Source organism: Ammospiza caudacuta, chromosome 17 (genome assembly GCF_027887145.1).
Source record: "Ammospiza caudacuta isolate bAmmCau1 chromosome 17, bAmmCau1.pri, whole genome shotgun sequence".
NCBI classification, from domain to species: Eukaryota; Metazoa; Chordata; class Aves; order Passeriformes; family Passerellidae; genus Ammospiza; species Ammospiza caudacuta.
Window position 1 is genome coordinate 13,773,657 of NC_080609.1, and position 22,378 is coordinate 13,796,034.

Genomic DNA, 22,378 nt, shown 5'->3' on the forward strand with positions numbered 1-22,378 from the left:
AATGTTGTGGGAAATGCAATTAAAATTATACCATGCTGTGCCATTTTCTGTTCAATCTTGGATTATTCTTCCTGGGTCCCCAATATCATCCAGAGTGTGGATTCAGTCCTCATTCTCAAAGAAATCGGAATCTCTCAGTGCACCCATGTTGTAGTTCTGTTGGATTTTCTAGGAGTCACTTGGATGGACACTGGTAAAACTTACTTATCATTTGCCTTTAGTATGAAAAGGTTTTATTTAAATCAAGATTTTCTGAAAAATGTTCTATGCTATCATCCAGATCTTGTGAAATAACTTCATAATTTTTTAAAGACTTGAACTAGGCTTCTTTTTTTATATTTTTGACTGATAGGGAAAAGTATATACAAGGTATTCTGCGAACAAGCTGACTTTTTTTCCTTTAAATGAAAATAAAGTAAGATCATGTTTAGAATATTTGTAGAAGTGTTAATTTGGGAAGCAGTGTGAAATGTTTATGACTGCCAGACAACCCCCAGCATCAGCAGGCTGGAATGGTGATGTGAGATGGGCAGGAGGGTGAGAAGCAGATTCTCTTTCCTCCCAGGGTACATCAGTTCCAAGCTGTGGCTTCTGCTTGGTGCTGAGGACAGAAATGTGTGAGACTCTTCTGAGCCCCTCAGGGAGAAAAATCTCATTCAGCATTTTGGAATTGTGAGAGGATCAGGTGACAGGCATTGGGCCCTACAACAGTGGGGGAAGGCTTTTGTTTGATTTCCATGAAATAAAAAAGTCAGATTTCATGGCAAAACCAGGCTGTGCAATCTGCATCTTAAATAATGATGGTTAAGCATTAAAGAGCCATTATTTGAGCAAGGCCTGACTTTTTTTTGGCATTGACACCAACGTTTTTTAATTAACTTTTACCTAAGGAGTGTAGAGGCTTAAAAAAGGTTATATTTCTGCATCTCTAGGTTATATTTCTCACATCTCTAACCAGCACAATGAGGGCTAGGCTGCCTCACTGGGTGTTTGTCCATTGTGTTGAGCTGAGCACCTTTTCATGTTTGATAACCAAAATGCTGCTGCTTATGTTCTGAGATGTTATTTTATTTTTTCCTATTCCCTCTTATTTACTTGTTTAGAGCACAGAAGCTGAGCCTGTTCTTTAGTTATAAATGCCTCTCAGAGGCACCTCCCAAACTGTGTTATAGGTACATGAGCCAGGAGGTAAAATTTCTTTGAAAGCAAAGGAAGAGAGGAGACTGTAAAAATGAATATTTTGGACAGCCGAAGAGCTGCCCAGGAATGTTGTTAATTTTCCCTGAAGGTAGCAGTGGAAGGAATGTTTGTTTCTGAGCTGTGCCATGCCTGGCTCTGAGCTGTGCTGCATCAGCAGCTTTCTGGGGAGAGTGCAGCACTTTGTGTTCAGCAAACAATGTGCAGAATTGCAGGATTAGTTTTTCTCCCATTTTAAGAGACAAAACAAGAATAGACTATCCCACTGTATTGGTGCTTCACCCCCCAACAAAAGCATTTCAAAGCCACCTCTCACAAACAAATTGTTTCTCAGGCAGACTTGCAGACACCCGGATTGTTCTCTGCCCACAGAAGTGTCTGTCTGCTGGGGAACTTGCATTGTAAAGCCAGTCAGCATTGTTAAAATACCAGGCTCTAGGAAGGGAAACTCTTGATATCCTAATTTTTTGATGGCATTAATTTATCTCTTCTAAAATGATGGTGTTCCTGTAAGAATTCCTGTCACCCCAGCCATGTTTCACCTCCAGTGCTCTGTTTGCTCCTTGGTTTTTTGTCCATTTCACACTTGAGGTTCTGTTTCAGCCCTTTTCAAGGACTTGTTTTCTGTGCCTTTTTGGAAGTGTCCAAGGCCAGGCTGGATAGGGCTTGGAGCTACCCAGGATAGTGGGAGGTGTTCTGCCCATGACATGGGTTAGAACTGGATGAGCTTTAATGTCCCTTCCAACCCAAACCATCCTGAGATTCTCTGAGTCTGTAATTCTTCTCCAAACATTTTATGCTGCATTTGGTTTTCTTAATACTCAACTGCACGAAAAAATACAGAGGAATTTTGAGAACTTCTTGCTATTTTAAGTACGCAACTTATCTAAGGTTAATTTTATATAAAAGCTGGTAACACAGAGGCTTTTTTATCTGATCTTTTGCTTTTTGCTATTGGTTCTTTGCACGAGTTCAAGTTACAAAAGGAGTGGTAATCTCCTTGGATTCTTTAGCACATATCCTTGAAATCTTGACCCCTTCTGCTTCCTTGCCACAATCCTTGCTTGATTTCCTATCAGTGTAATCACTTTCAAAGAACACCCATCTTATCCCTGTTTCTTGGGGTATCTTTTTTGCCTTTCCTCGAAATCTTTTTGATATATATCAGCTGCTTGTCATCCACTTTTGAAAAATCAGATTTGTCTTCCCATAGCAGTCCCTGCAGATCCCACCACACCTCTTCCTCTCATTCTTTGCTGGCTCCCCAGAGAATGTAAACATTCTGCTTATCCCACAGGATGGCATTGGCCAGAAGTTACTAACTGTCATCTTCTGAGATCCCTCATATTTCTTTTGTATCTATTATTTACAAATTCATCATACTTTTAATAGTCTTGAGATAATATAGCCTTCCCAATAAATCCAAAACTCTTGTCAAAACTTCTAACAACTCATATCTCCATTACTAAAATACCTTTTCTTCTCAGGTGTTGCTTTGACATTTACCCTCTCATTTTGTGTCTTGCTGTTTTTCTCCCTCTTCTTCACTTTTGAGGAGATTTATGACCTTTCCCATCATGGAGGCAGCAAGGAGATATCAGCTCCTGGCTCTCCTCAGCCATTTCCCAACCCCTTACCTGCTTGTTCTGTTTTTAGAGACTCACCTGTGCTAATTCCTATGCTGCTCCTGATTTATATTCCAGGAAAAAAAAAATTAATCCTGTGACTTTGCCTCATTAGTGCTACAAAACACCTTCTGGAAGTGTCTCTGTGCTGGGATGCCTACAAGAAAGTTTGAGCGTGATCCAGCAAGTTAATATGCTGTCAAATAGAGCTGAATAATTTCCTTCTGCTTTCTGGTTTGGCTGCATCATCCTTGGGAGGGGGAACTTCTGGTTTATAAGTTGCACTGCAAGGTCTGTGAGGCAGTGAGTGTTTGATTTGTGTGATGAACTGTTCCTCTGTGAAGCCCTGCTCTGTCCTGGACAATGCTCCATCCCAGGCTGAGTCTGTCCTGTGCTTTCAGCTGGAATTGCCCTGATTTGGGGAGCACAGCTGAGATATTCTCACCTAGGTGCAGCTTTCTCTCAAATCCACGAACCATTTAATTGCTCATTCTCTGCAAATCGCACCAATGCAAATTCCTTGTTACTTTGGGCTTCTGATTTACACGAAGCCTCAATTTTCTTTGCATGCCCAAATTCCTAAATCTTTTCTTTCCCTTTTTAATCTCGTGTCCAGGCAAGGCTGGGTGTGCTAAGTAGTGCTTCAAATTCTGTTCTTCTATACATGCATCTGTTTCTTATTATTGTGTAGCTTCTGCAGACACAATTTTTTTAGAAGATTTATTTCATTTACTTTCTAAAATATTTTCTGATGTTTTCTCTGATGGAAAATTGTGTAAAAAATACAACTTGAATAGATTGTATACAGAAGTAAAGAGAAAATATGAGGCTGTGACAGACTGCAAACAGAACTTTGCCAATTTAACTGAAATTTTACAGTTCTGTAACTCAAGAAATGCTTTGGAACTCAAAACTGAAAGCTTTTGAATAGCTCCATAACAGCATCTAATTGCTCCAGCTATTTATAAAAAAGAGAAATTGTAAAACATCGGAGTTCAAAAGTGAACTATTGCACATGCCCGACAATCTTTTTCAACAATAATTTCATAATGATTTTTAGCTTGAGGACTTTGTGCTGTGCATTTGTAGCAGCCAAATTGATACAATGGAGTGTAATAGCTCCAGAGCAACCATTACAGTCTGTTGGGTAATTAAAAGCTAAATGGAACGTTGAGAAATGATCTGTACAATGGGATTGGCTAATTTCTTCACTTTTGTAAATTTAAGTCACTCAAGATGATGTTATCCTTTTTTTGAAGTGGATTTATATTCTTTAAATCATCACAAAATCCAGTTCAAACTCAGTATGGTATTAAGGAAGACATCAAACTTTCATGGTGTAGTGAATTTCATGTACATTGTCTTCCTCCCATGAAACACTTTCACACTTCTGTTGTCCACTGGCACGGAGAAGATGTTTTATCTGGAAATTCCTAAGAAATAGAACTTATTTATCAGGGGCACAGCAGCAATGAGAAGCTTCCCTTTGGTGTGATGTCCCTGCAGACAGAGCACAGGCAGCCAGGAGCATTCCTCAGTTTTTCCAGAGTGTGGCTTGGGCAGGGCTGGGAATGGGAAAGGTGGATGTCACCCCCTCATTGCACTGTGTTTGTGATGCTCCACCCAGCTGCAAACAGCTGGAGCACGGAATGGGAGGACAAGGAGATGCTCTGAGGGCTGGAGCCCCTCTGCTCTGGAGACAGGATGAGAGAGCTGGGGGTGCTCAGCCTGGAGAGGAGAAGGCTCCAGAAAGACCTCAGAGCCCCTCCCAGTGCCCAAAGGGGCTCCAGGAGAGCTGGAGAGGGGCTTGGAACAAGGGTCTGGAGTGCCAGGACACAGGGAATTGCTTCAAACTGCCAGAGAGCAGGGCTAGATTAGATATTAGAGTTCCTTATTTTTAATTGGTTTTGAAATACCATTAAGTTTATGCTTAACTTAAAACTCCTTCCAACTCCTGCACTTTTCTTCTCCACAACTTTACTTCTCCTAACTAAGCAGTTTTTGCTGGCTGTTGTCAGTTCATTTTGTGGACCTGTCTGTCTCAACTCTACCTGCTGAAGGGCCACGTCGTGGCTCTCTTATTGATTCTGGGGTCCCCTGAGACATGCTCACCCTGGTAATTCAGCAGCAAACATCCTGCACTTCCATCAGAGTTTGCCCAGAACAAGCTGTTTCTGTTTTATTAAGCTTTATTAAGCTGCATGGTTTTGCTGATCCACAGCCTGGACACTTCAAACAGGCGTCATGGTGATGCTGCCCGAACTGGACTTGACAGGTATTTTTCAACCTGTCTGGTGTTAGCTTGATTTTTAGGATCATTCCAGACAGCTGTTGTAGCAAAAATTATGCTGCAACACAGGCCACTGGGTAGAGAATCCATATTTCAGGATGTAACAATGTTAGGTGTGCATTGAAAGTTGTTAAAACTCTTCTTGACTACATTAAAAAATGGTTTCAGCCCCAGTTACAAGCCCCAGAGGGAGCAGGGCTTTGCTGTCTCACTCCTGCAGGGCAGCACACACTACCTGCCCCCTGAGTTCTTGCTAGCCTCCAGAGTAAATGGTGAATTAATCTTGTGTGACTGAGAGAAACTTATGGTACATGAAATTTAGAATGCTGTCCAGACCCTTTCAGAGAGGCTTCCATCTCTTTCAGACCTCGGGCTTTAGAAAATTGAACCAAAGGAATATATGTTGTACCTCTGACAGAATTCCTGTTGTTAACTATTTCTCATCCTTTAATTTCTCTGAGTCAATAGCCTGGTGTGGATGCAGGCCAGGCTTTTGTGGGGAAAGCTGCTCTGAGACGCCTCTGCCAGTGAGACAGTCACCTTCATCAGCCTGGCCCTGACCTTGCTCACACTCCTGTCTGAAAGTTGTGCTCCAGCAAGGGCTGAATCCCTCCATCTGCATTATCCTGCCTTCCCTAACAGCAGCCCTTGAGGATCTTTCTCCTCAGGCAGGGAAGGGCATTCTCACCAACACATAACCTGCTTGTCTGCTTCTTCACTCACAGTAATTGCTAAAGTTGTAATTTTAAATCTGACTGCTGGTATCAGAAGGCCAACTACATGGTGTTGTGTGGGTCAGGACCTGCAAATCCCAGCATCTTAATTTGACCTTTGGCAATTGACTCAGTGCTGTTTTATTCCCCATCTTTTCTCCTTAATTGCAACTGCAGCTGTGTCTGGCTGCTATTACAAGAACTGAATTAGAAAAATGGAAGAAGTTATTCCATGGTGCTTTGGCTTTCGAAGTAGCTGTTTAACCCTGTGATTTTGTTAGAGCCATGCATGAAATCTATGCCTCTGATGTCTCTTCTGTCATATGTACTTATAATGCTGAGAAAGAACACTCTCAAAATGATGATAAAGGGAAAGCTTCAAAACTGTGATAATTCTGACACATCATTACTATGATTGACACGATAAATAAGTCAGGTCATAAGCAATAATGCAGTTCTAAATCCCCAACCACATAAGCTTGCTGAGAGGGAAAAAAGGGTCTATTAAATTTTCTGTATAGAGATTGCAGTCAGTGGTGCATAAACAATACATTCTATAGCAACCTGTTCATTGCTCAAGTTGTTATTGGCAGGCACTGTGGCATTTCTGCAGTCATTAAAAGAAGCTATCACTATTAATCTCCAGTCTCAAGGCAGACAGGTTTAACCTGAAGCTGATCATCAAATAATGGTAACGGATATTTGTGCTTTGGTGAACGTTCTCTTTCATCTTTGGATGCCTTTTCTGCAACGTAATGGGAAGGGTTGAGGATTGTAACCTTCATTATAGAAGTTAGTAAGTTAATAATGTGTCTTTTAAACAGATTTTTTCCCCCCAAGCCAAGGGTATTTGTGAAGGGAAGGAGATTTTATAAAACTTAGCAGCTCATTCTATGCATCCTCAACATTCAGGGTATTTCTTACTCTAATTTTCAATTTAGAGTCCTTGGTTTCATAAAAAGCCTCATCCTTGAGCTGTCCAATGTTCCTCCATTAGAAGAAAAAGCATTTTTTGGTTGGTGAATTGAGTCCTTAAAGTGATGACAAAGAGTGATTACTAACTAGTAATGTATTTATGTTCCCCTTTTCCTCCTGGTGGCCTGAGGAGCTCATCCCACCCTGCAGGTACAAGAGCACTTGGGAAGGGCAGCTGTAAGGATGAATTCATTCAGTTCCTTCCTTAGAAAGTGACCCTTGAAAGAACTGAAATAATCAAAATATTTTGACTTGCATTCTCTTTTGCTTGTCCTGACTCAAGGAAAATTGTGTTTTCCTCTGGGAAAAATACAGGAATCTGTCACCACAGACAAATGGGAAATTGGGATTCATAAAGGTTAAGGGGAAAAAATTGAATTTATTTTTCATTCTTCCTAAAGAGAAAGTCATATCCCTTCTCAAATATCCCTTAACATCCTCACAGAAATAGGATGATATCTGTCATTTAGGCTCTGTGAGTACTCTTGTCCCAGTTCCAGCTTTTGGTTGTGGTAATCAAGTGATCAGGGCAAAACAAACCCATCCCAAGTTATGCCTTCAGAAACCATTTTTACGTGCAAATATAAAAATTGAATTCCTTGGTATAAATGATCTTCAGAGCATCCAGTTTCATCAAGACACAGAGCCCTCAGAGGTGGGGACAGCCCTGCCCTGTTGTGCTCCATGTGCTCATCCACTCAAAGGATCAGCAAAGCAGCAGCAGCTGTTCCCAGCCTCTCACTGAACTCCTTTGCTCTGTGGTCTGACATCAGGCACAATGAGGGACATAGGCTGGAAAATCAGTTTAAATTAACAATTCAGGTAACCCAAAAGGGCCACAGCCCCACACTGTCTGAAGGAGGAGTGTGCCAGGGACAGTGACAGGGCAGGGCCACCTGATGGGTGTGAGCACAGCCCAGCCCCCCTTGGCAGGGAGCAGGGGCTGGGGTTCAGCTGCTTTGCAGTGGGTGAAGGGCTGGGGGGAGATTTCTCAAAGCTCCTTCTCACAGAACTTTGGGTTGGGACCTCAAAGCTTGTCCAGTCCCACCCCCTGCCATGGCAGGGACTCCTTCCCCTATCCAAGGCTGCTCCAAACCCTGTCCAACCTGGCTTTGGACACTTCCAGGGATCCAGGGGCAGCCATAGCTTCTCTGGGCACCCTGTGCCTCCCCACCCTCACAGGGAAGGATTTCTTTTTAATTTATAATCTATATAATCCACCCTCCTGCAGCTTAAAGAGCAGCCAGGAGTTGATTGAGGGTGTTTCACACTGACCATGTTTGCATCCAGAGGAGATTGGGAAGGCAGAGATGCTGCTGGTTTGAATTTTGGAAGGATTCAGCTCAGGGGGTTGAGAGAAACATCCCCCTGCCCAGGCTCCTTTCCTGACTGGTTCCCAGGGAAAGGGGAGAGTCCTCACTGACACTTCACACCCACTGAACCCATCCTCTGCAATGCTTCACATGGGTTTTCATCTTGGCTTTTTAAACTTTTAATTTTGTTGGATATGTGCATTTGATTTCTGAAAAAGGACAGAAGAAAGATCTGGCAGGACATGGCAGTGGAGATGGAGGGGCAGGAAAGCAGGATTTTAACCCTGGGACGGAACCTGCTGGCTGAATGGCCTCAGCACCTGTGCCTAAATGGGGTTTAGGCACCATTTCTAATGCTTGGTAACAGCTCAAGCTCGGTTCAGTTGCTCTGGTGACATGTGCCAGGGTCTGAGGGCAGCCTGAGACAATAACTGAGAAATGCAAATTGCCTGGTTCTTGCCTGTGGTACAACATGGGAGAATCTTCTGCTTTTCCCCCTCTCTGCTCTGCTGTTGACAGAGATACTGTAAATAACTATCCAGCAGCAGAATTAAATTTAGATTGCCACATCTCATTAAGGAATTTTCCAAGTGAGAACTGGCCTGAAAAGGGCTGTGAGAAGGGAGACACCTTCAGAGCTTGCAAGATCCCCAAGGATTTGTATCTTCCAGCTGAAAACTGGAAAGAAAAAACAAAATCTTCCCATCTTGTATTTGAGTGTAACCTAATATGTTAAAAGGCTGTAATAAACAGGTCAGATGCACCTGGTGCAGCCTCATTTCAGTAATGTTTGTCCTCACCTCATTTTCACCACACATAAAATGGAGATAATGGTTCCTCCATCTTCTCTAGAGGTCTCTGGTGTGCTGGGAGAAGCAGTTATTATTTTTCAAGAGCACTTTCTACTCCTGCTTTCCAGTGGTAATAATTTGTACTTTTTAATGGTAGGAGTAAAGGATTTGTACAGAAATAAATCAGCTTTTTAAAATTTTCCACTTTCCCTCTTTGCTGGGTTTTACATTCCATGCATTTGTATGCATAGAGAGGAATAAGAAACAACAGAAAAATTGTTAGCAGTTAAAAACAGTTGTTTAAAAGCATTTTTTCTGACTCTGGCTCTCCTATATGAAGAAAGAAACAGGTTCAGCAACATGCTATTTTTTCTTGTTCTTTACATTGGCTATTGCTATTAATTATTATGAGTGGTACTTGTGATTCACTATAAAATATACATTTTTATGTCCACCCTGCTTGTGCTGAGGGAAGACTCATTTATTATTTTCAAAGTGAGTAGACGACAATGATTTGCAGAAGCTTCTCAATGTCTCTCAGAAATTTGGTCATTTCTGTCATGCCTATGGTTGCACGCCTAAAATTTGTGACCAGACAGAAACTGGGAAATGCAGAGAAACCCTTAAATGGCCACAATTGCTGGGCTTTGGGTACACATTGGAGTTGAAGCTTGTAATGTTTTCCATGTTTTATTTTAAATAAAAATTAAAAAGCAAATGAAGCTGTCCCCAAATCAACAACAAACCCCCTCTGAGATTTGTGCATCACAGCTTCTGGATCAGGGCTGAGTGGGAAGCATGGAAAGCACAAACCCAGTGCAGTTTCCATGTTTTGGGAAATAAATTGCTTTATTCCATGTATGAAATGCTCAGGAGATATGTCTGGAGTCTCTGCCTTGTGGGTGGGACATGGGGCAGCTGTTCCCAGAGCCCAAAACAGCCCACGTGCTGAGCCCTGGGGCAGGACTGCTCTGCCCTGCACCCTCGTCCCAGTTCCCTTCCAGTCCCTAATCCTGGGGTGCAGTAAATGCTTGAGTGAGGAGAGCTTTACTTGCACCTTATAGTGGGCTCTGTTACAGAGTGGCATTAAAGCATTTTGCTGAAATACCAAGTGATCCTTTTCTTTTTCAGCGCTGCTAAGTGAAAACACATTGATTTTTATTTTCTTTCAGCAACTTCAATAGCTCAAGATTATTACTATTTTTAAGAGTGATAGAGAAATGTCAAAAATGCTTCATCTGTACTTTTATTTTTATATATCACCAGGCTTTGTGTTTTTCAGGGGTTTTTTGTTTGAAGTTGCAGACTTTGGGAACAGGGCAGAGAGATTACAGTTTATTTCAAAAAGCTGCTTCTATTTCTGAGTCCTCTTAGAGATTTTGTGGTTCAGTAGGTAACACATTTTATTGTCTTAAATTCAGTCTATGCTACAAAATTCTTTTGCTCCTGAATAGCCAAATGGTCTGGCACACATTAATCTCTTATCTATAATAATGTTTTTTGAAAGGAAGGAGGGGAGGGAGATGGAGCAGTTCGTGACACTCTGTAGGGTGCTGGCAGCAGCCTGCAGAGAGGCCAGCACCAGCTTTTGACACTGCACATGCTTTATTCATTCAGCATTTCCTCCCACTGGAGGTGAGAGTGAGGTTTCAGCACCAATCCCACAGCCAAAAGCCTGGAGAAAAGTTACTGAGCAGGAGGTGGCAGGGCCAGGTTGGTGCTGTGGGTGTTTGAGCATCCCCATCACACCCAGGACCAGGGGCTGGCTGCACCCAGCTCCTCCAGCCTGCCCTCCTGGCAGCTTTGTTTTACCTGCTTGGAGTCATTTTAATCTGCTCTAGGTGCATTTCATGTGTGTGTTTCAGGGATTCAGTGATTCATCCTCCCCATTCTGTGTAAGCACTTTCAGGAGATGTGTGTAGGAGAGGAAGTGAGTTACACGTTTTGGGTTTCAGGTGGACCCTGCAGTGTTTGGTTTCTGGTTTAGCTGACAGCTGATAGTTGTGCTGTGACACAGCCCATCACCATCTGGAGAGCAGAATCACATTTTTAGGGTTATTTTTGGGGCAAATCTGAATAAAATGGGTTAATTAAGTTGAAACAATGCAGTTGTGTTCTGCCTAATGACACGTTGCCAATTTATTTCAAACTGACAACCCAAGGACGTTTTGGGAAGTGACAGTGTTTCTAAACCTAGGGGTGAATTGATTTCTTTTTAAAACAAAATGAAATAGATGTTACTTGTACCTCAACAATATAAAAATTCATGTCTCAGACGACGGTGCGTTTTCTAATGTGCCACTTTATCTTCCACTTATTCCCCCTAATTTTCCTTATTAACTGTAATTCTGTTGTGACATCCGAGTGTCATATTATAATGATAAAAATTTCAAATAAGAAGCAGCATGAAACACGAAGTTTTGAATGAGCTGGGAGTCAAGAGCACCCTGTGGAAATAAGCTGATCGTTTTTTTATCACAGCAGTGAGTCCCTGTCATATTCAGGAGAGGCTGTTTACCAACCACACAGCCAAAAAACTGTGACCAACCCTTGTCTGAGAGGGCAGGAAGTCAATGCAAGATTGAGAAGACATCCCACTCTTCTCTTGGGAGGGCACAGCAGAGAGGAGATCCTAAGTACATTAATGCAAAGAGCATTTGTACAGGCCAGGCAAGGTACAGCCAACACTTTGTTTTAAACAATGCTGGCACTACCCAGACTGCAGCAGCACCAACAAAGAGCCTGGAGTAATAACTTCCCTTTAGAGTTCTTTTTAGAGGGCTTGCAGCATTCTCTGAGCAGCATTTATGTGCTGGGTATAAATAGGCAGGTCCAAAACCCCATTCCACATCCCAGAAAAGAGAGAGGCTGGTTTATTCTCACTTCAGAAAGTTAAATGCTTATCCATCTGTGGAATTATTTTTGAATGGATACATTTGTAGACTTTCTTTAGCTGGGTTATTGTTTGCTCTTTTGGAACATTCTTTGCTTTCAGAGTTTTTATTCTGGTGACAGAGGAAATGCAGCAATGTGTATTTTTCTCCCTGCTGAAGTCTGAGGCAACGTTGTATTATAAAATAACCAGAGATTGATAATCACAAAGACTGCAAAGGGGAAGCTGCACTTTACTTAGGAAAAAACATCTGTGCTAGTAAGGGGAAACAAAACTTTCTTTTGTTAGAAAAATATTTCTGTGGATTCTGAGCTCTGCTGTGTGCATGGCTTTGTCCCATTATATTTTATTATTTTACAGTACTGTAAATATTATAAATTGAATTTTATTTGATTCTGAATGTCCGTGACCTGAACAACTCTCCTTTTATTAAGGATTGTCTCCCTTTATAGAAGATAGTGGAGAAGTAGCATGATATGGTCGGGGGATGGAGAACTTTGGACCATATGGAGTGGACCTGAGGCCCCTGATAACCTATTTCTCAAAATATTATTTTGACAAGTCATTCCATATGTTTGTTTGAGTTAGCTGCTGGAAGAAGGCTGTGGGGTATTCCTCTTGTTTTTCTGATCTGTTCCCTTTATGTAAAGACTTGGAAATAGCAGACCTTTGGGAGCAAGGTAGCAATCTGGGTCCCAAAACATGTTCCTCAGATGTGTGTGTGTATAAAGATATAAAAATAGAATGCAGCAAGAGTTGACCTTGAGCTTAAAATGCTGCTCAGTGAGTGCATCTGGGTTTGAAGAGTTAAGTTCAACAAGGGAAACCAAGAATGCCTGTTTATTTCAGTGTTATTCTCTCTGTAGAATTGCTCTCCTTTAAGCCTTCATGAACTGTGCCCAGCCTCTGGTATCTGGGGTCTGAGGCTGTTAAAATCGGTAGGGTTGTTTTATTTCTTTTAAAGTTCAAATTATGTCTATATGTGGCAAGTTTTAATCTCAGTTCTTGGAGGGGATTTTCTGGAAAAAGCTTTAACCCATACTTTGCTTATCCATCACCTACAAAAATAGACTTGCATGGCTTTGGTTGAGTGTTTTTTAAGAATATGGGAATGGGGCCCAGGTGGTGGCCTGGACACTTGCCCCAAATATCTGTGACACAAAAGCTCCTCCTTTTGTTGTGAAGGGCATGTAAACTGTGGAACTCTTTCAAACTAAAATAGAAGATATTTAGATTATGTAGGAAGATAGGAAGAAATCCTTCCCTGTAAGGGTGGGCAGACCCTGGCACAGGGTGCCCAGAGCAGCTGTGGCTGCCCCAGCCTTGGAAGTGTCCAAAGCCAGGCTGGATGGAATTTGGAGCAATCTGGGTTAGGGGAAGGTGTCCCTGAACTGGATGAGCTCTAAGGTCCCTTCCAACCCAAACCGTTCTGGGATTCTGTGTGCACAAGTCTCTGCTTCCCATGTAATGCCCCACAATATTAGGTTCATTTAACAAACTGCTACAGAGAAATAGATCTTGGGAACTCACATGTGATCAATTGTACATATCTGCTTTATGCTCTACAGAGCATGTTTAATCTTAAATCTTCCCTCTGAAAATAGTGCTTCCATTATTGTTGTCATAAAATAAATTGTTGAAGGTATTTCATAAAGAATTTTCCCCAAAGTCACTGCAAATGCTTTTCTTTATTTAAGTCCAGTGAAGGATTCATTCTCTTCTTTAGTTGTTACCACCCTTTCATTTCTAAGTAAGAGGAAGAGTTTAAACATCTTACAAATAAGAAAAAGCAAAAGTAGGCTGTCAGTTGTGTGATTTTATTTGTGCCAAAGTAAGGAGTTTAGAAATGCATTTATAAAAAAACCCCAACATGAAGCCATATGCAAAGATGTATTTGCAAATAGAAAGCAGCATTTTATTATCTCCTATTTCTCTGTCTTTGCTGCTGCTTGACATTAAACCAGGATCTGCTGGTGAGAATTGCAGCCCCAGAAATGGAAGCAGCCCTCTGATCCCTGTGACACAGCCATGTCCCCAGCTCAGCTTTCCTCCTTCCTTTCTCCTCTCAGCTCTTCTCACTACTGAATTTACATTTCTGGACATAATTATTAAGTGACAGATTTGGTTTATTTAGCATCCAGCTACTGATGTGTGGTTTATTAACTTAAATTTCCCATTATTAAGAAAGCAAATGGTAAATATCCAGGTGTGTCAAGCACTGTGGATGCAAGGCCTTCAAATTTCGTCCTTAGGACAAAGTGATTCCTGCCTTGTGCTGCAGAAACGCCGGCAACCACTGCCAGGCCCCTCAGACCTGTTTCCTCCTGCCAAATGAGGGTCTGTTTATGGTTAAAAGGATGCTTCTCATGCAATGCACTAAAGTACATCGTAAAAATATACAGCCTCTTAAAAGTAATTCCCACTAATGAGTTATTTTCAAGTCTTTTTAAACATAGCCATGTTTTGGGAGAGATTTGAGGTTGTTCAGCCTGGAGAGGACTCTGGGGGGACATTGGAGCATCTTCAGTGTCTGAAGGGGTTCCAGGAGAGCTGAGAAGGGACTGGAGTGCCAGGACATGGGGGGATGGCTCTGAACTGCCAGAGGGCAGGGATGGGTGGGATACTGGGGAGAAATTCTTCCCTGTGAGGGTGGCCAGGCCCTGGCCCAGGGTGCCCAGAGCAGCTGTGGCTGCCCCTGGATCTCTAGAAGTGTCCAAGGCCAGGTTGGATAAAGCTTGGAGCAACCTGGGCTGGTAAAAGGTGTCCCTGCCATGGCAGGGGTGGCACTGGATGGGCTTTGAGGTCTCTCCCCACCCAAACCATTCTGGAATTCTGTGATTCCATGGGAAGCCAAAGGCTGTGGGCCTTGGCTGCTGCTCTGCCTTTTTGCCTCCTGCATCCCTTTGAAGATGACTCTGAGGCTAATAGATTCCACTGCCAGACCATGGATATTTTTCCCCCTTTTAACTGGTGTTGAATAAGATTACACACTCTATCCACTTATTTAGCTGGTATTAAAGCTATCTGGTGAATTGAAAAGCCACCTGAGTGTTCTTTAGCTGGAATAGCTTGAGGCTAGATATTTTTTCATGTTAAAAGCTCTAATGATGTGCTGGATGATAAGTTTCCAGGCAGAAAGAAGCCCCCTCACTGTGCATGGGGGAAGGTCAGGTCAGTGACAGAGACTGAACTTCCAAATTGCTCTTTCTGCATGAGGAGTTGTGAGAAGGGAATTGCAGAGTGTTTGAGCAGGAATTTGGTCTGCTTTTGAATTTAGCTGCTGATTCACAGGGAGCTGTGTAACTAAGCAGTGGTTTAATTTCCTTAAAACTACATGGGACAATGCTAGAAATCTATTTCTGAGGTAGTCCTGAAATACAAACTGGGTCTGCAGACCTCAGGAAGTAGAAAAAAGAGGAATTCACCCCCCAGACAGCAGCTGCTGGGTCACCTGCACTTAATGATCTGTAGAAAGAGAGGAAAATCAAGAAAAAAGCCACATCTCCCATCCCTGTCCCTGTCCTCAGAGCAGAACTGGTGAAAGACAGGCTGGAGGGACTGTGTCATGGACCATCCTGGCCTTGCTGCCTCTCCTGGGGCACTTTGTTGGTTACAGAAATACATTTTCCATCTTTAAATCAACTGTATTTAGGTCCCAGCCTCTCATTGTGCCCAGGAGTAGACACTAAGAACTCTCTATAAGGTTTTAGACCTTTTCAGCCTGTGTTTTAGACTCAGTTTTATCCAATAAAATATATAAATCTCCTCTTTACTGGACTATCTACACACAAAGGAGTATAAATTGTCTTCTGGCAAGAGCTGAGTTTTCCATTAATCTTTCCCTAGGGCTAAATTAACAACACTTGCACTCTGTGTGAAAGTCCTTACAGAGGGGGAGAAAAAAGCTGTTTAAAACGTGGCTGTTAGTTGTTTAAACATTTGGAAGCATTTACAGAGTGATGCTGGCTTGGATTTTTACTCCTACTCCTCATCTTTTGTGTGTTTTTCAGTGAATCCTTCCAGACAAGACAAGTTTTGCTTGTTTCATTAGTAAAATGAAGGCTGTGGAAGAATAGGATTGTTTTCTGTAAATGCTTTAGGATGTAAACAGAGAGAGAGAGCAGCTCTTCAGACTATAAAGGACAGCTCTGGCAGAAGAACTAACAGAGTGCATTGGCCATTGAAGCTGGAAATTAGGAGTGTTTGTAGCAGGTCGAGCAGAAAAGCTTTAGGAAGCTTTACAACCAAAAAAGGATCTGGAATGGTGAAATCACTACATGTATGGGTTAATTTCTGTGGGTAACTTTGTTTTTTGAAGTTAAATGCTTCAGAAGTGTCATTATGACAAATTCAGACAATCCCACAGGCCCAGGAGGGGTGGATGAAAAAGGAGAGAGGGGAGGTTCTCAGCCTTTATGACATGGACAATTCAGGTAAAACAAATTTATTGCAAGGCTTCCTCAACAGGTGCTGATGAAATATCTTCTAATTGATCCTTTACTATATCCCTCCTCAAACTCTGGATGTTTAACTTGGGATCTACTTGGTCTATATTGTTCTGAGTCTTATTATTTTATTCTTTTTTTTTAGTTTTTTTTAAACTTTTCTTGCAGTGGAAATGCTTCCTGTGTTTGTTGTGATGTGGACAAAGCTTAGTCACAGTGACAAGAGTGTAAAGAGTCAATAAATACAACTGACCTAGATCATTCATTTGTTTTGCTTGAGTTTTGTAAATCTTTTTTGTATCTGGTGTTTTATTCATATGTTGTGATGTTTGATGTCTGGTTCAAGACAAGGGCTGGATATAGAAGAATTCACTTGCTGTGATGAATTCAAACAGCTAGGCTGTTTCTTCCCTATAAATTTGATCCACAAAATTAAGTTTGTATGTTTGTCTTTATTTGCTTTTTTAGGTCTGCAGTCTGGGTTCTCAAAAGTTAAATTAAGTATGTTAATTCGTAAATTTTTGAGGAGTCTAAAGACATTCTTTGGTACTGAAAAGTCATAATTCATGATATAACAACTCTCCACCATTAGTTTGCTAATTATTTTGTTACTATGTAATGTTGGCTCAAAGAAAACCCATCTGGAGTTTTTATGTTCTTCATCAAATTAAACAAATGTGACCAAGAAGCCTCATAGCAGAGTCTCTGTTATTTTCCTTAATGCCTAGAAATCAGAGCAGAGACCTGTGCAGTGACAGCAGCATCAGATTTCCCTTTTCTTGAAAATAAATAGTCCTTGCTAGAGTCAGAGTGGGAAACTGCAGCAGTAACTTTGATTATCTTAATGGTCTTTTATTGTATCAGCACTTAGGAAACACTCTAATAAGCAGGCAACCAATGGACATGGTTTGGACATGGGTTTATGATTGAGAACACACTTGCTTTTCATAAATTGCATGATGTTTCTCTCTGGTGCCTGCAGGTGGTTGTCAGCATTTGCTTTTCTGTTGATCAGCCTCCAATTCCTGTTGAGCATCTTTTGCTCCAAGGGGAAGGGAAATTAATCTATTATTGATCAGGATCCAATTCCTGTTGTGTGCCTTGTACTGGAGAGGGAAAGGGGCATTAATCCACTCTGGGTTCATAATTCAAACCATCTGCAGGCTGTACCTGGCAGCAGGGAGTGTGTTCCATCAGGTTGTTTGTATTTGTAGGGTTGCTTTTTCTTCTCTCCCCCTCGAGCAATCTTAAGATATTCTTCTTTTCTCATATTCTGGGTCCCAGGCAGAGATTGCACATTCCTGATGCCATAATGTTGTACTAGATGTAATATTTTGCTATTTGTGCTGGACTCTTATCTCCTATCCTTTTTTCTAATAGGGGTGTCCATAATTTGATAGAATGAAGCTTTGCATGTATCCTCCATAGTAATTACCAAGGCATTTCTGCATTCTGTGCAAGCCTGGAAGAATGTGGGAACTTTTGGGTGAAAATTTTCTAATATTTTTCTCTCAGGATAACTTATAAATGGTTTCAAAATTCTGTTTAAGTACTCAATTTCTCTCTTATCTTGAGGGTAATGTACTGGTGATCTCTTCTGGGGAGCTTTTTTCTCACATAGACGAATTTCATAACATGAATAAGTAAATTTATTTTTGGGCACTGATTCCTGTGGGATCCCTTCTTCAGTGCAAGCTGGACATGGAGCAGTATTTGCAGTAATTTACAGTGAGGATAGAGATGAGGTGCAGCCAGCCTCACATTCCAGGCTCTTCATTATTTGGACAATCCTCCTCCTGCTCATGGTCACCTGGTTTGGATTAAGCTTCTTCAGAGGGTTGGGACCTATAAGCAAGCCTCAAAAATAAACCTTATTGTTGTGCTCAAGTCTGAACTCAAACTATTATTTCTTTTCAGGAGATAAAGAGTTTCTCTCGGTTTCTGTTGAGGCTGGCTTACCTCATATCTCTGTCACATGAATTTGAGCTCCCATTGAAGTAATACACTTAATATTCTGCACTGCAAATACAGACATAGATAAACTTTGCATGTCATAATGTAAAATCTGGGGAAGAACTTAATGTTTATGCATTTCTGAAGGGGAAAGAACCTATTGTGTCTTCAGTCATCTGGCCTGGGTGAGATTTCAGTTCTGTTGGGAAAATTAGGCACCCTGAAGTGGCTTTGATAAGGTCTGGGATCTTTATAAACTGTAAATTACAATATTTAAAATTCCCTGTACTTTACATGTCAATATATGTACAGAGATAAAAATACTGTATTTGCAGAGATGATAGGGCAGTGTACATAATTATTGTATTTAAATAACATGAAAATTCTACAGCTCATCAGTACTAAAAAAAAAGAAATCAGTGTTAGGCCTTGGATGGGTTTGATTCCTGATCAGGCAGGAGGAGGGAGGGAGGAGTTCAGCAGCTCAGTGATGTGCAGCCATTCACAGCCACAGGTGATAAAAACAAACAGACCATGCAAAAGTTGTTCACTCTTTCTTCTTCTCTCAGTTTATCTCTGCTGCGTGGGGGATTGCCAGATTCCTGAATTCCACAGTCTGGAGAGGAGTTTATGTTCAAAGGGACAGAAAAAACCCCATGTCATCCCTTTCCATTTTCTCTTGTCTCTTTTTTTTTTTTCTCACTTTTTCTGGCTCTTGATAAAAATAACCAAACAAAAGTTGAATATGGAAAACATAATATCAATACCGATTTACCTTAATATCTTGTGCTGCAAATGGCAGCAGCTGAACTGTTTCCTGAGCAGCTGGGAATGAGGGAATGAAGGCTGGAGGACAAACTCCCTCCTGTCCCAAGTCTTTGGTGTTCCCACAGTCTTGCTTCAAAAACTGTTTGGGGTCAGTCCTGAAGGCCCTGCAGGTACTGGGCCCTTGGAGATCCTGGTAATGGCTCGGACAGTGATAAATGAGAAAGTTTAGAAGCAAAGGGGAGATTGGAAATGCTGCGAGTGCAGTGGCTAAAATGGATAGAAAGGAAAATAAAGCAGTGTGAGTTGTCTTTTGCATAACAGTTCCCTGTTGGATTAGGCCTCTTGCCTGTGGCTGTCCTTCTGTCCAGTCATCTATTAAGGGCTAAAATCAGATTAAGAGCACATCCCCAAGTGTTTTCCAGTGTCACTCAGCCTTGTCTCTGCAGCTCCCCACAGGTTCCCCCCAGACTGATTATGTCTGATAGGGAGGCATCCCCTGGCTGCACTTCTGGGGTCAATGTTTTTCCCTAATGCTGCTTTGCTCTCTTAGCTGAGAGGAGGGCTCAGAAAGCAGATGGAAAGGAAAGAAGGCCTTTTCTTTCCAAAAAGGTAGAATATAGCTGGGAATGGTTCCCTGTTAGTGGATTCATCTCACTGTAGCTCTGTTCCCTTGTGCATTTGTATTACTTCCCCATTTCAGTGTATTTAATGTTTTTTTCAGAGAAACTGAAGTTCAGTCATTAAATTAAAGGATACATCAGAAATTGAGCAGCTCTTAAATAGTGGGAAATGTCTTTAGAAGACGATGGGATGGAAAAAAGGGAAGAAAATGGCCAGAGATACATGCAGAGAGGCTGAGGGAGGAGGAGAAGAAAGAGGTGATGAAAAGCCAGAAGCAGCAAAGTGCTAGAAAGCTCAGGCAACAAAAAGTCTGATGAAGTAAAAAAAGGAACAGTGAAAAGGAGGAAAATTCAATTGTTTTCGACAAAGGATTTTAAAAGAAAATGTCTGTTTACTAACAATGACATTCTGCATTGGATTTTTGTGTAGCATCAGTCAAGTGAAATCACATCTGTGTGCTGCATGTGGAGGCAGGAGAAGGATGGAGTTGCTTTATTGACAGGCAGGATGAGAAACTTGGGGAGTCTGGGTAGCTGTTCATTATCTGAGTGTTTGCAATAACTCTCTGCCTTCCCCAGCCTGATGGAAAGCTGATCTGCCACATCCCATCATCCAAACTAAATCCCAATGTTGCTTATCTCCATTAGGATCTTGGCTACTCTGATACTCCAACCTGTGGATTTCTTACAAAAGGATGAAGTTCTGAAAGGCACAGATGCAAAGTTACAGCCCTATTGAGATTTTTAACTCTAAAGTAAAACTAAGATCCTCCTTTGGTGTGTCAATTAGCCATAAAACAAAGTTGCAAAGCGCCCTCTGCAAAGGGAGTGTCCCTGTGGAGTTTGATTTGGCAAGACTGAGGACAGAGTGAGTTATAGGAAGGAGTTTCTAAGTGCTGCAAAGGGAAACTTGAGCTGCCTTTGAATATAAAATAGGAATATTCATGCTGCCTCCATACTGTTTGTGTAATACTTGGAAATTTTGTTGTTTTCTGTATATGCTGTTATGTCCATAGCTGACCTTTGTAGGTTCATTCCTGAGAATCCAAGTTCTGACCCTCTTGATGAGCCCTCTGTCTCACATCAGCATCTGTTCATCACAACCTTAGCAGGAGCCTGCTTTTAGTAAGTTTATTTCAGAGATGGTACAAAATAACAATAAACACATGCTTTGTTTAGATTTTTGTTACAGTCACTAAGAAATCTCTGCCTTTTCCTGGTTGCAGGATGGGGAATGTGCACATTTATTTCCTTTCTTATCTGCTGGGTGCACACAGGGCCACTCATGTGGGTGATGGGGGTGACAGCAGAGCCAACTTCTCTTTGTCTGATTTTAGTGGGGAGCTGATAAGTCAGACAAGTGGTTTTCCTCTCTCCCAGATGGAGATAAGGAATGATTGCTGCCAAATTAGTCACTGGTTTGTTGATCTTTTAGCATTCACTGTTGCAAACCTTCATCTTGGGCAGAAGTGGTGGGGAGCAGTGATGCTGAGGTTATTTCTTCTCATCAGTAACAAGCTTCTAATCTCATCATCAGCCCTTGTTTTCTGAGGTTTTTTGGTTGGTTTTGGTTGTTTTTTTTAATTACTAACTGGAAAATTTCTGCTATATATATAAGCTATATATAAGTATTATAATATATATATATTATAATACCTATAAGACCAGCACAGAAATCTTAGAAAATAGATTTTCTACCTGATGGCATCGTGTATTTCCAGGAATGTTGATGAGGAGGTGTAAAAGCTGCTAACAGCTTGTGTTTTGAGATCTGTGTTTCATAGAGATGCTGTGTCAGGTTGACAGAGCATATTTAGGGGAAGAAATAAATATCTGCTTACTCTTTAAGTACTATGCTTGAATGCTTGAATTTATTCAGAAGTGTGGGTGGTATTCTTTAAATTTTAAAACTGTTCCACGCTTACATCTCTTGTATTACATTAGCTGCTGTCAATTAGAAAATCCAAATGTAAAGGTTTTGTTATTGAGAAATCTGCTCACCTTATGAGCTTTCTGAGCCCCATAACCAAAGTCTTTTTCCATCCAACAAGTAAAAATCCAATGTCAAATGGCTTTTGGCCTGCTGGGTATGATTTAAGCAAAGAATCTTCTGACCATTTTCTATTCTTTAGGGAATTACTTAAATTTTAGGGTCCATACCTTGCATTTCCCAATTTCCCATGCTGCTAAATGGGCATGGACTAGCCTTCTGTGCAGAAAACATTTGATGAACTGGCTTGCTTTTCCATCAGTTTGGTTTTATTTTCATTACTTTTCCCTGTAATTTGTTTATTGGTTTCCATATCCTTGAAAATTTTATTACTGTGTTATTCAAGCTAAAAAATAGCTAATTTTTCTTTCCCAAATGAGTTGCTTGAAGCAAAGTACCTATGAATACATGGATATTTTAATTCACTTACTAAATGCATACAGAGAAAATTTACAAGCTGCCTTTTTACCATTTTTTAAGTGTCTGCTGACTGTTGCATAAGCTAAATTATTTACAGTATGAAGCCTCACAAAAGAGTAACAGATTTGGGTTATTTACTTTCCTGATAAGAAAAGGGGATTGAAGTTGCTGTGATCTGCTGCTTTGTTAATTTTATATTTGTTCCCCAGTGTGTAAAATCTTTTTAAAGAACTAACATGAGTATTGGCAGACTCTTTTGAAATGGTGTGGAAGGGCTAAGATTAAACAAAACATGAAAAGGTCTTAAAAATATAAGTCAGCAAGTGTTTGATAAAGAAAAAGTGCTCAACAGTAGAAAACATTTTAGATGCTTAATTTATTTCTC

The 22,378-nt window shown here is 41.1% G+C and overlaps 1 protein-coding gene across 1 annotated transcript in view; it reads left to right on the plus strand.

Moving 5' to 3' along the window:
- The window catches only part of SDK1 (sidekick cell adhesion molecule 1), a 381,148-nt gene that overhangs the window by 208,300 nt on the left and 150,470 nt on the right, over positions 1 to 22,378 (plus strand). The gene's annotated exons all lie outside the window — the stretch shown is intronic.